Source organism: Cetorhinus maximus, chromosome 8, assembly GCF_964194155.1.
Source record: "Cetorhinus maximus chromosome 8, sCetMax3.hap1.1, whole genome shotgun sequence".
Lineage (NCBI taxonomy): Eukaryota > Metazoa > Chordata > Chondrichthyes > Lamniformes > Cetorhinidae > Cetorhinus > Cetorhinus maximus.
In genome coordinates, this window is record NC_135886.1 from 40594584 (window position 1) to 40603576 (window position 8993).

Below are 8993 nucleotides of genomic sequence, written 5' to 3' on the forward strand. Positions count from 1 at the left end.
TTCATTTCAGGCATTCCTCCTCCAGTCTGCGACTTCTCCCTCTTGTTGTGTGCCAGCTTGTCCTGCATGAATAGAGATGGAGAGGGTGTAAGCAGGACACATGCCAGGCCAGATGATAAGTATGACTGATATGTGTGGGCGGTGAGTGGCCCCATGGATGGGTTGAGGACAATTAAGTTGTGTGTGAGAGACAATGAATGGTGATGTCCCTTGAACTGGCAGTGAGTGAGGACCCTGTGGATATGTGATGGGTTTGTGAGTGTGTGAGTTGAGAGTGATGAGAAAAGCGATGGAACAAAGGAGATCATTCATCCTCTTGCAGCATTGGGTGGCTGTTCTGTTTTGCAGGGCGTTGGCGCTGACCACTGCTGCCACTGCCTCCCAAGCTGGATTGGTGATGTTGCTGCCCATCCTGTGGCTAGAGCAGGGGTAGAGGACATCATGGCGGGCCTCCACAGTGTCCAAAAGGCACTCGAGGGATGCATCATTGAACCTGTGGGATGCAGTCATTTTGCCTTTTGGGGCCATGTCTTCCATGCAGCAGTCCTGGACTGGAAGCATTGAGAAGTACGCGCGTGACTGCTTATTAAATATGGTGCCCGGTGTGATGAAGCAGCGAGGAGATGGTGTGCCGGGCGAATGAGAGCCCGCCCGCCATGGAAACGGCATATTTCCCAAAAATGCATACTGCACATAGTGAAAATCTGGGACAATTCCACCCTATGTCTGATCCCAATGGAGATGGACTATATATCTATAATATATTAAAATTATACCTTCGAATGGCCTATTTCTTATGTCTGAGTATATTTAAAGGGCCAGACTTTGGTCACCAATTGGTAGCTTGAGTCGGGAAGTTTCCCAATTGACTGGGTGGGCCTTGGTAAAAAGTACCCTAATATGCACAATTTACAGAAAAAATAATCCAGCAACTAACCGGGAAATTGAATTTTTTTTCATATTCATTCACGGGATGTGGGCGTCGCTGGCTGGGCCAGCATTTATTACCCATCCCTAGTTGCCCTTGAGAAGGTGATGGTGAGCTGCCTTCTTGAACTGCTGCAATCCATGAGATGTAGGTACACCCACAGTGCTGTTAGGGTGGGAGTTCCAGGATTTTGACCCAGCGTCAGTGAAGGAATGATATATTTCCAAGTCAGGATGGTGAGTTACTTGGAGGGGAACTTCCAGGTGGTGGTGTTCCCATTTATCTGCTGCCCTTGTCCTTCTAGGTGGTAGTGGTCATGGGTTTGGAATGTGCTGTTGAAGGAGCCTTGGTGAATTCCTGCAGTGCATCTTGTAGATAGTAAACACTGCTGCTACCATGCGTTTGTGGTGGAGTGAGTGAATGTTTGTGGATGTGGTACCAATCAAGCGGGCTGCTTTGCCCTGGATGGTGTCCGGCTTCTTCAGTGTTGTAGGAGCTGCAATCATCAGTGAACATCCCCGCTTCTGACCTTATGATGGAAGGAAGATCATTGATGAAGCAGCTGAAGATGGTTGGGCCTAGGGCATATTTCATGATCCCTTTAAATGGTGGTAGTGGTGTGGGTGAAGATCCTTCATTCTATTTAATAGGATGTTCAGCTGTGTGTTGTCAAGACAGAGTTTTGACTGTGGTGTGCAGTTTAAACATGGCAGCGATAGTGTCAGATCAGCTTTGCATACTGATTCGCATCATGATCTTCCTCCTCTGCATGTTGCCAGTGGTTGTCAGGTGAGAGTACCAGAAAAAACACCTTTACTAAGATGGCATCCTGTGCACTTCTTTTTGGAACTCTGCACTGATCCTGGGTCCCATTTTTGAGTGGTAAGTGGTTGCTTTGCACCCAAAATAATGGACGCCACATAGCCCAAGTTAGCCCCCAATATCCATGGCACAGTAAATGTAAAATATTGCAGAGAATTGCTATTAAATTTCCATATTCTGAATCAATTCTAATTTCATAATGAAGGAACATCTTTTTTCATTCTTCTTCATCTCATCCAATTTGCATCAATCATCCGGCAAACTTTCACCTCCCCTTCATATTTATTCAGTGGTAAGAATTATTCGTACCCATGTTGTCTGACACTGGTGCTGTTTAAGCACTTGGTTATAACAGATAATAGTCAGATCTTTTAGTATTTTCCCCTGTGCAGTCCATAAGCGGATGATGCATTGAGGTTTTCATTCATCATTGTCACTGTGAGAGTGTTGACATTTTCATCATTCGAGTCAATGCATCTGGACAGTGTTGTACATAGCAGATTTGCTTTGTGTCATTTACAACTACCAGTTATGCTGTGATTATTTTATTTGATGAATGCTGATTATTTTAACAATTAATAGGGCTGAGGACCTTGAGGAGATTGAGAGAATAATTCTTTGACATCAGTGTTACTTTTCCCTCAGGACCTCATAATCACTTACCTTATGGCAATGAAATATTAGTCGGAAAAGAAGTTGATTATTCTGATATGAAAACTGGTTTTGGTTGCATTGTATGTCTTCAGACAGAAGGTGGTAGGTAGCTTATTATAGGATATTCTGTACGGCCTTCAGTAATGCTGACACTTGCTTGGCAGTTTATAGTTAAAATTAATTGTCTATAAAGCAAGACCTTGCAAAATCTAAGGGGAGTTTACATAGGTTTTATTTGATATTCGTTGATACCAGCTATCAGAAAGAAATTTAAGATTTGACAGCAGGCAGCCATTAATGCATCTTTATGGAGACCAGGAATGTAAGAGAGATTCTTCAAGCATTCAATGGCAGCAATATCTCAGTGACATGTATGTAAGATGCTCGAATGGTGCGTAAGAATTGCTGTATGTGGTAACTTATATAGAGAAGGAGTCAGCAGGGGCACTCAATATGGCTTCTGGAAAAGAAAGCTGGGTCTTACTAATTATAAGATTAGAAAAATTAGGTTAGTGATGAGGGTATCCACGTAGATATAGTCGATCTGGATTTTTGGAAAGCCTTTGATAAGGTATCATATGATAGATAAATGTTGTGGAATTAATGAAAAGTTGCTGCAGTGGACCAAGAATTGGCTACATACTTGTAGACAGAAGGTTTTCAGTCATGTCCCAAAGGGTCAAGGCTTTTTATTATCTTTATTAATTACTTAAATATGCGTGTTGGGGTATGATTTTTAAGTTTGCAGATGATAGAAAGATTTGTGTCAAGGTGTAATCTGATCTCAGTCAGTTAGGGAAATGGGAATTTGAGAAATTGTACTTTGTACCTGGGGAGGCCAATGCCTTACAGAGAACAGAACAGAAGGCTGTGGAGAAAGAAGACTTGGTGTCAGAGTTAATGATGTCTTAAGGTTCACCAAAGTAAATATGGTACTGCACCCACAGGACAATTCAATAATACATCAAACATACCATTTTGTCCTTCACAAAAACAAAAATACCTGGAAAAACTCAGCAGGTCTGGCAGCATCTGCAGAGAGGGACACAGTTAACGTTTCGAGTCCTCATGACCCTTCAACAGAACTAAGTAAAAATAGAAGAGAGATGGAATATAAGCTGGTTTAAGGGGAGGGTGGGACAAGTACAGCTGGATAGAGGGCCAGTGATAGGTGGAGATAACCAAAAGATGTCACAGACAAAAGGACAAAGAGGTGTTGAAGGTGGTGATATTATCTAAAGAATGTACTAATTAAGGGTAGAAAGCAGGACAAGCAAGGTACAGATATCCCTAGTGGGGGTGGGGTGGGGTGAAGGAATCGAAAAAGGCTAAAAGGTAGAGATAAAACAATGGATGGAAATACATTTAAAAATAATGGAAATAGGTGGGAAAAGAAAAATCTATATAAATTATTGGAAAAAAAAGGGGGGGAATCGGAAAGCGGGTGGGGATGGAGGAGAGAGTTCATGATCTAAAATTGTTGAACTCAATATTCAGTCCGGAAGGCTGTAAAGTGCCTAGTCAGAAGATGAGGTGCTGTTCCTCCAGTTTGTGTTGAGCTTCACTGGAACAATGCAGCAGGCCAAGGACGGACATGTGGGCATGAGAGCAGGGTGGAGTGTTGAAATGGCCAGCGACAGGGAGGTCTGGGTAATGCTTGCGGACAGACCGAAGATGTTCTGCACAGCGGTCACCCAGTCTGCATTTGGTCTCTCCAATGTAGAGGAAACCACATTGGGAGCAACGAATGCAGTAGACTAAATTGAGGGAAGTGCAAGTGAAATGCTGCTTCACTTGAAAGGAGTGTTTGGGCCCTTGGACGGTGAGGAGAGGGGAAGTAATGGGGTAGGTGTAGCACCTTCTGCAGTTGCATGGGAAGGTGCCGTGGGAGGGAGTTGAGGTGTAGGGGGTGATGGAGGAGTGGACCAGGGTGTCCCGGAGGGAACGATCCCTGCGGAATGCCGCATTTTGTCCTTAGTTAGGCCTCATATAGAATATCGTGTGGTGTATGATCTTCAGAGGACAGCCACAAGAATGATACCCAGTTTAAAACAACTTAGCTGCCCAGATCTGGAACAATATTTTAAAGAAACAAAAACCTGGGGCAATTTATTGAAATCTATTCCCCCCTTCTCTTGATGACACTGACATGATGAAGCTGGCATTTTCCCTTCTACACCTCTTTCAGTTGGACATTTTTTGCATGTGAGTCCCAACAGAGAATATTAGTAGGCAATTCAACTGTGGAGCAACAAGCTAAACCCAAACACCTGCCCTATTGCACATCAGCTTGCCTTTACGACTCAGTAGCACACTGGGCAAAGAACTTGCCAATGGACCCATTGGTATAGCATGTAGACAGCATTTTAACACAAAGATAAAAACAAAAAGCTAAAAGCTACTGCGGATGCTGGAAATCCAAAACAAAAACAGAATTACCTGGAAAAACTCAGCAAGTCTGGCAGCATTGGCGGAGAAGAAATCAGTTAACGTTTCGAGCCTTCATGGCCCTTCGGCAGAACTGGAGCATAGTTAGAAGAAGGGAGAAATATAAATTGGTTTAAGGTGGGTGGGGGTGGGGGGTGGGGGGGGGAAGAGACACATTGAGGGTGTGGTGTGATGATTGTGGAGATGAGCAGATAATCAAAAGATGCTTTGACCCTTTTGTCTGTGACATCTTTTGATTATCTGCTCATCTCCACAATCATCACACCACACCCTCAATGTGTCTCTTCCGCCCCCCCACCCACCTTAAACCAATTTATATTTCTCCCTTCTTCTAACTATGCTCCAGTTCTGCCGAAGGGCCATGAAGGCTCGAAACGTTAACTGATTTCTTCTCCGCCGATGCTGCCAGACTTGCTGAGTTTTTCCAGGTAATTCTGTTTTTGTTTAGCATTTTAACAACTATGTGTACTGCCTGATATAGGAACATGCAGAAAGCTATTTTCAAACAAATACACGGGTCTTTAGACTTACATAAGTATCTCCTAAAAAGAGCATCATTGGGCATAAGGACATCATTCAACAACATCATTGATTAGTTTCTGCTAGGGTACTATTGCAAGACTAAAAGAAAGATGGACTTGCATTTGTTTATTTTTTCTTATTCTTTCACAAGACATGGGCCTTGCTGACTAGGACAGCACTTTTGTTGCCCATTCTTAGTTGCCCTTGAGAAGGTGGTGGTGAGTTTCCTTCTTGAACCACTGCAGTCCATGTGGTGTAGGTACACCCACAGTGCTGTTAGGGAGGGAGTTCCAGGATTTTGACCCATATTCATATTGCGCTTTTTATGGCCACCAATGTCTCAAAGCACTTTATGGCTAACGAAATACATTTTATTGAAGCATAGTAATGTAGGAAAGGCAGCTGCCAATTTGCCCACGAAAACTCCCACAAGCAGCAATGTGATAATAACTGGAAAATCTGTTTTTGTGATGTTGATCAAGCGATAAATATAGGCTAGGATGCCAGGGATAACTCTGCTGCTCTTCTTTGAACTGGTGTCATGGGATCTTTTACATCCAACTGAGCAGGCAGATGGGGCCTCGGTTTAACATCTCATCCAAGAGATGGCACTTCTGACAGTGCAGCGCTCCCTCAGCACTGCACTGAAGCGTCATCCTTGACCTTTGTGTTCAAGCCCTGGAATGGATTTGAACCCATTAAAGGCTAACAAAATGACACGGTATTTTTGCAGCCAAAAATTGGGCGGGATTTTCCGCACCGGCCGCTGCCGGGATCTTCTGGTCCCGCTGCAAGTCAATGGACTTCTGGCTGGGGTGCTGCCTCGCCCGCGGTGGGTTCCGCCCGCGACAGGGCCATAAAATCATGGCCATTGTATTAATTTACAACAATTACCATATGAAAACATAAAATGCTAGAAAAACTCAGCAGGTCTTGGAGAAAGAAACGGAATTAATGTTAGGATGGAAGGCAGGGGAGATTAAAGGACAAAAGGACAAGTGGTAAAAGCAAAAGGACATGGTAATGGACAAGTAAAGAAATAAAATAATTTTTTTACATATTCGTTCACAGGAGGTAGACATCGCTGGCTAGGCCAGCATTTATTGCTCATTCCCAATTGCCCTTAATAAGGTGATGGTAAGCCATCTTGAACTGCTGTAGTCCATGTGGTGTAGGTACACCCACAGGGCTGTTAGGAAGGGAGTTCCAGGATTTTGACCCAACAACAGAGAAGGAACGGCAATAAAGTTCCAAATCAGGATGATGTGCAGCTTCCAGGGGACCTTGCAGGTGGTGGTGTTCTCAGTCAGCTGCTGCCCTTGTCCTTCTAGGTGGTAGAGGTTGTGGGTTTGGAAGGTGCTGTTGAAGGTGCCATGTTGAGATGCAGCAGTGCATCTTGTAGAAGGTACACACTGTGCCATTACATCAGTGGCAGAGGCTGTGAATGTTTAAGGTGTGGATGGGGTGATAATCAAGCATGCTGCATTTTCCAGGATGATGTCAAGCTTCTTGAGTGTTGTTGGAGCTGCCCTCATCCAGGCAAACAGTGAGTATTCCATTACTCTCCTGACGTGCCTTGGAGATGGTGGACAGACTTTGGGGAGTCAGAAGATGAGTTACTTTCTGCAGAATTTCAAGCCTCCGATCTGCTCTTGTAGCCACAATATTTATATGGCTGGTCCAGTTCAGTTTCTGGTCAATGGTAACCCACGGGATGTTGACAGTGAGGTATTCAGTGATGGTAATGCCATTGAATGTCAAGGAGAGATGGCTAGATTCTTGCTTGCTTGAGATGGTCATTGCCTGACACATGTGTGACGTGAATGTTACTTGCCACTTATCAGACTAAGCCTGAATTTTGTCCAGGTCTTGCTGCATATGGACACAAACTTCTTTAGTATCTGAGGAGTCATGAATGGTGCTGAAGACTGCAGTCATCAGCGAACATCCCCTTTTCTGAACTTATGATAGAGGGAAGGTCATTGATGAAGCAGCTGAAGATGGTTGGGCCTAGGACACTACCTGGAGGAACTCCTGTTGCAATGTCCTGGGACTGAGATGATTGACCTCCAACAACCACAACCATCCTCCTTTGTGCTCGTTATGACTCCAATCAGTGGAGAGTTTTCCCCGATTCCCATTGGCCAGTTTTGCTAGGGCTTCCTGATGCAAAGGATGAGTGTAGAGGAAGTGTAAATTGGAATCGCAGAATCTGCTACTCTGCCCAATCATAGAGCTTTCCTTTCCTTTCTCCCTGACTCCACTTTCCCTGCCTCTATACTCTATCGAGTTATCAAAAGTCACAGATTGTAACTCTTTGAGTACAATCACAGTTCTTGGTTTTCCAGGAGTGGGACATGAACCCACAACCCTCTGATTCAAAGGCGAGGGTGCTATGAACTGAGCCACAGCTGACACCTCTTCCCTGCCTCTATACTAGCATGAAACATCTTACATCCCTAACTTTGTCCAGTTTTGATGAAAGGTCATTGACCCCTTTCTCTCTTGCACAGATGTTGCCTGACTTGTTGAGTATTTCCAACATTGGTGTATTTTGCTTTCATTTTACCAATTACCATACTTGCACCATCAAAACTATCTGGCAATGGCAAATTTCATGTGTGTTATATTGGTAAATTAATCACTGCTTCATTGGGCATGCCAAAGTTGTTATCATGCTGTGGCAAAACTTTGCTAAAGAACTCTTCACATGGTGAGCGGCATTATTTAAATTAATTTTCATGTCATAGCTCTGCCATGTCAACAATCAGAGGCGCTTTTAAGAGTTTTTAATCTGTACTACCCAGTGACATACTAGTGCAAACATCACTTTCCAATTTTCTTTACAGATTTCTGCAAACCAACTTACAGGTTCAACAACAACAAAAGCAGCAAATTGCATTTAAACAGCACCTTTAACATAATAAAATGTCCAAAAGCATTTTACAGGAGATTATGAAGGGGCTTGAGAGGGTAGATACTGAGAGGCTGTTTTCCCCGGTTGGGGAATCTAGAACAAATATCAGGATAAGGTAGGGTTGCCAACTGTGATTAAATGTATTCCTGAAGGTTTCATCACATGACTTGCCCCCTCCATTTGTCAGTGAACACATATGCACTTAAAACGTTGACCCTGTTTCTCTCTCCACAGATGGTGCCAGACCTGCTGAGTTTTCCAGCATTTTTCTGTGCATCCTCCTGATGTCTTTGTGTGTCAATTGGAAAGCAAAATGGCTCATTACCCAGTTGGATGATGCTTGACTGTCAGCCAAACAGCCTCCCTTGCCCACCCCACCCCATTTTCAATACTTTTTATATCTGGTAAAGAGAACCGTTAAAAGTGGCAAAAAAAATCTTTCCTTTTTGTGACCCAATGATTTTTCTCCAAGGTTACACAGAGCAGCATCCTGGCGATTGATCTCTGATTGCTGGAGACTCCAGGCCAATCCTGGAAACTCTTTCGAGTTACCAACAGTCACAGATTGCAACTTCTTTTGAGTACAATCACAGTTCTTGGTTTTCCAGGAGTGGGACATGAACCCACAACCCTCTGATTCAAAGGCGAGGGTGCTATGGACTGAGCCACAGCTGACACCTCAGCCAATCCTGGAAAGTTGGA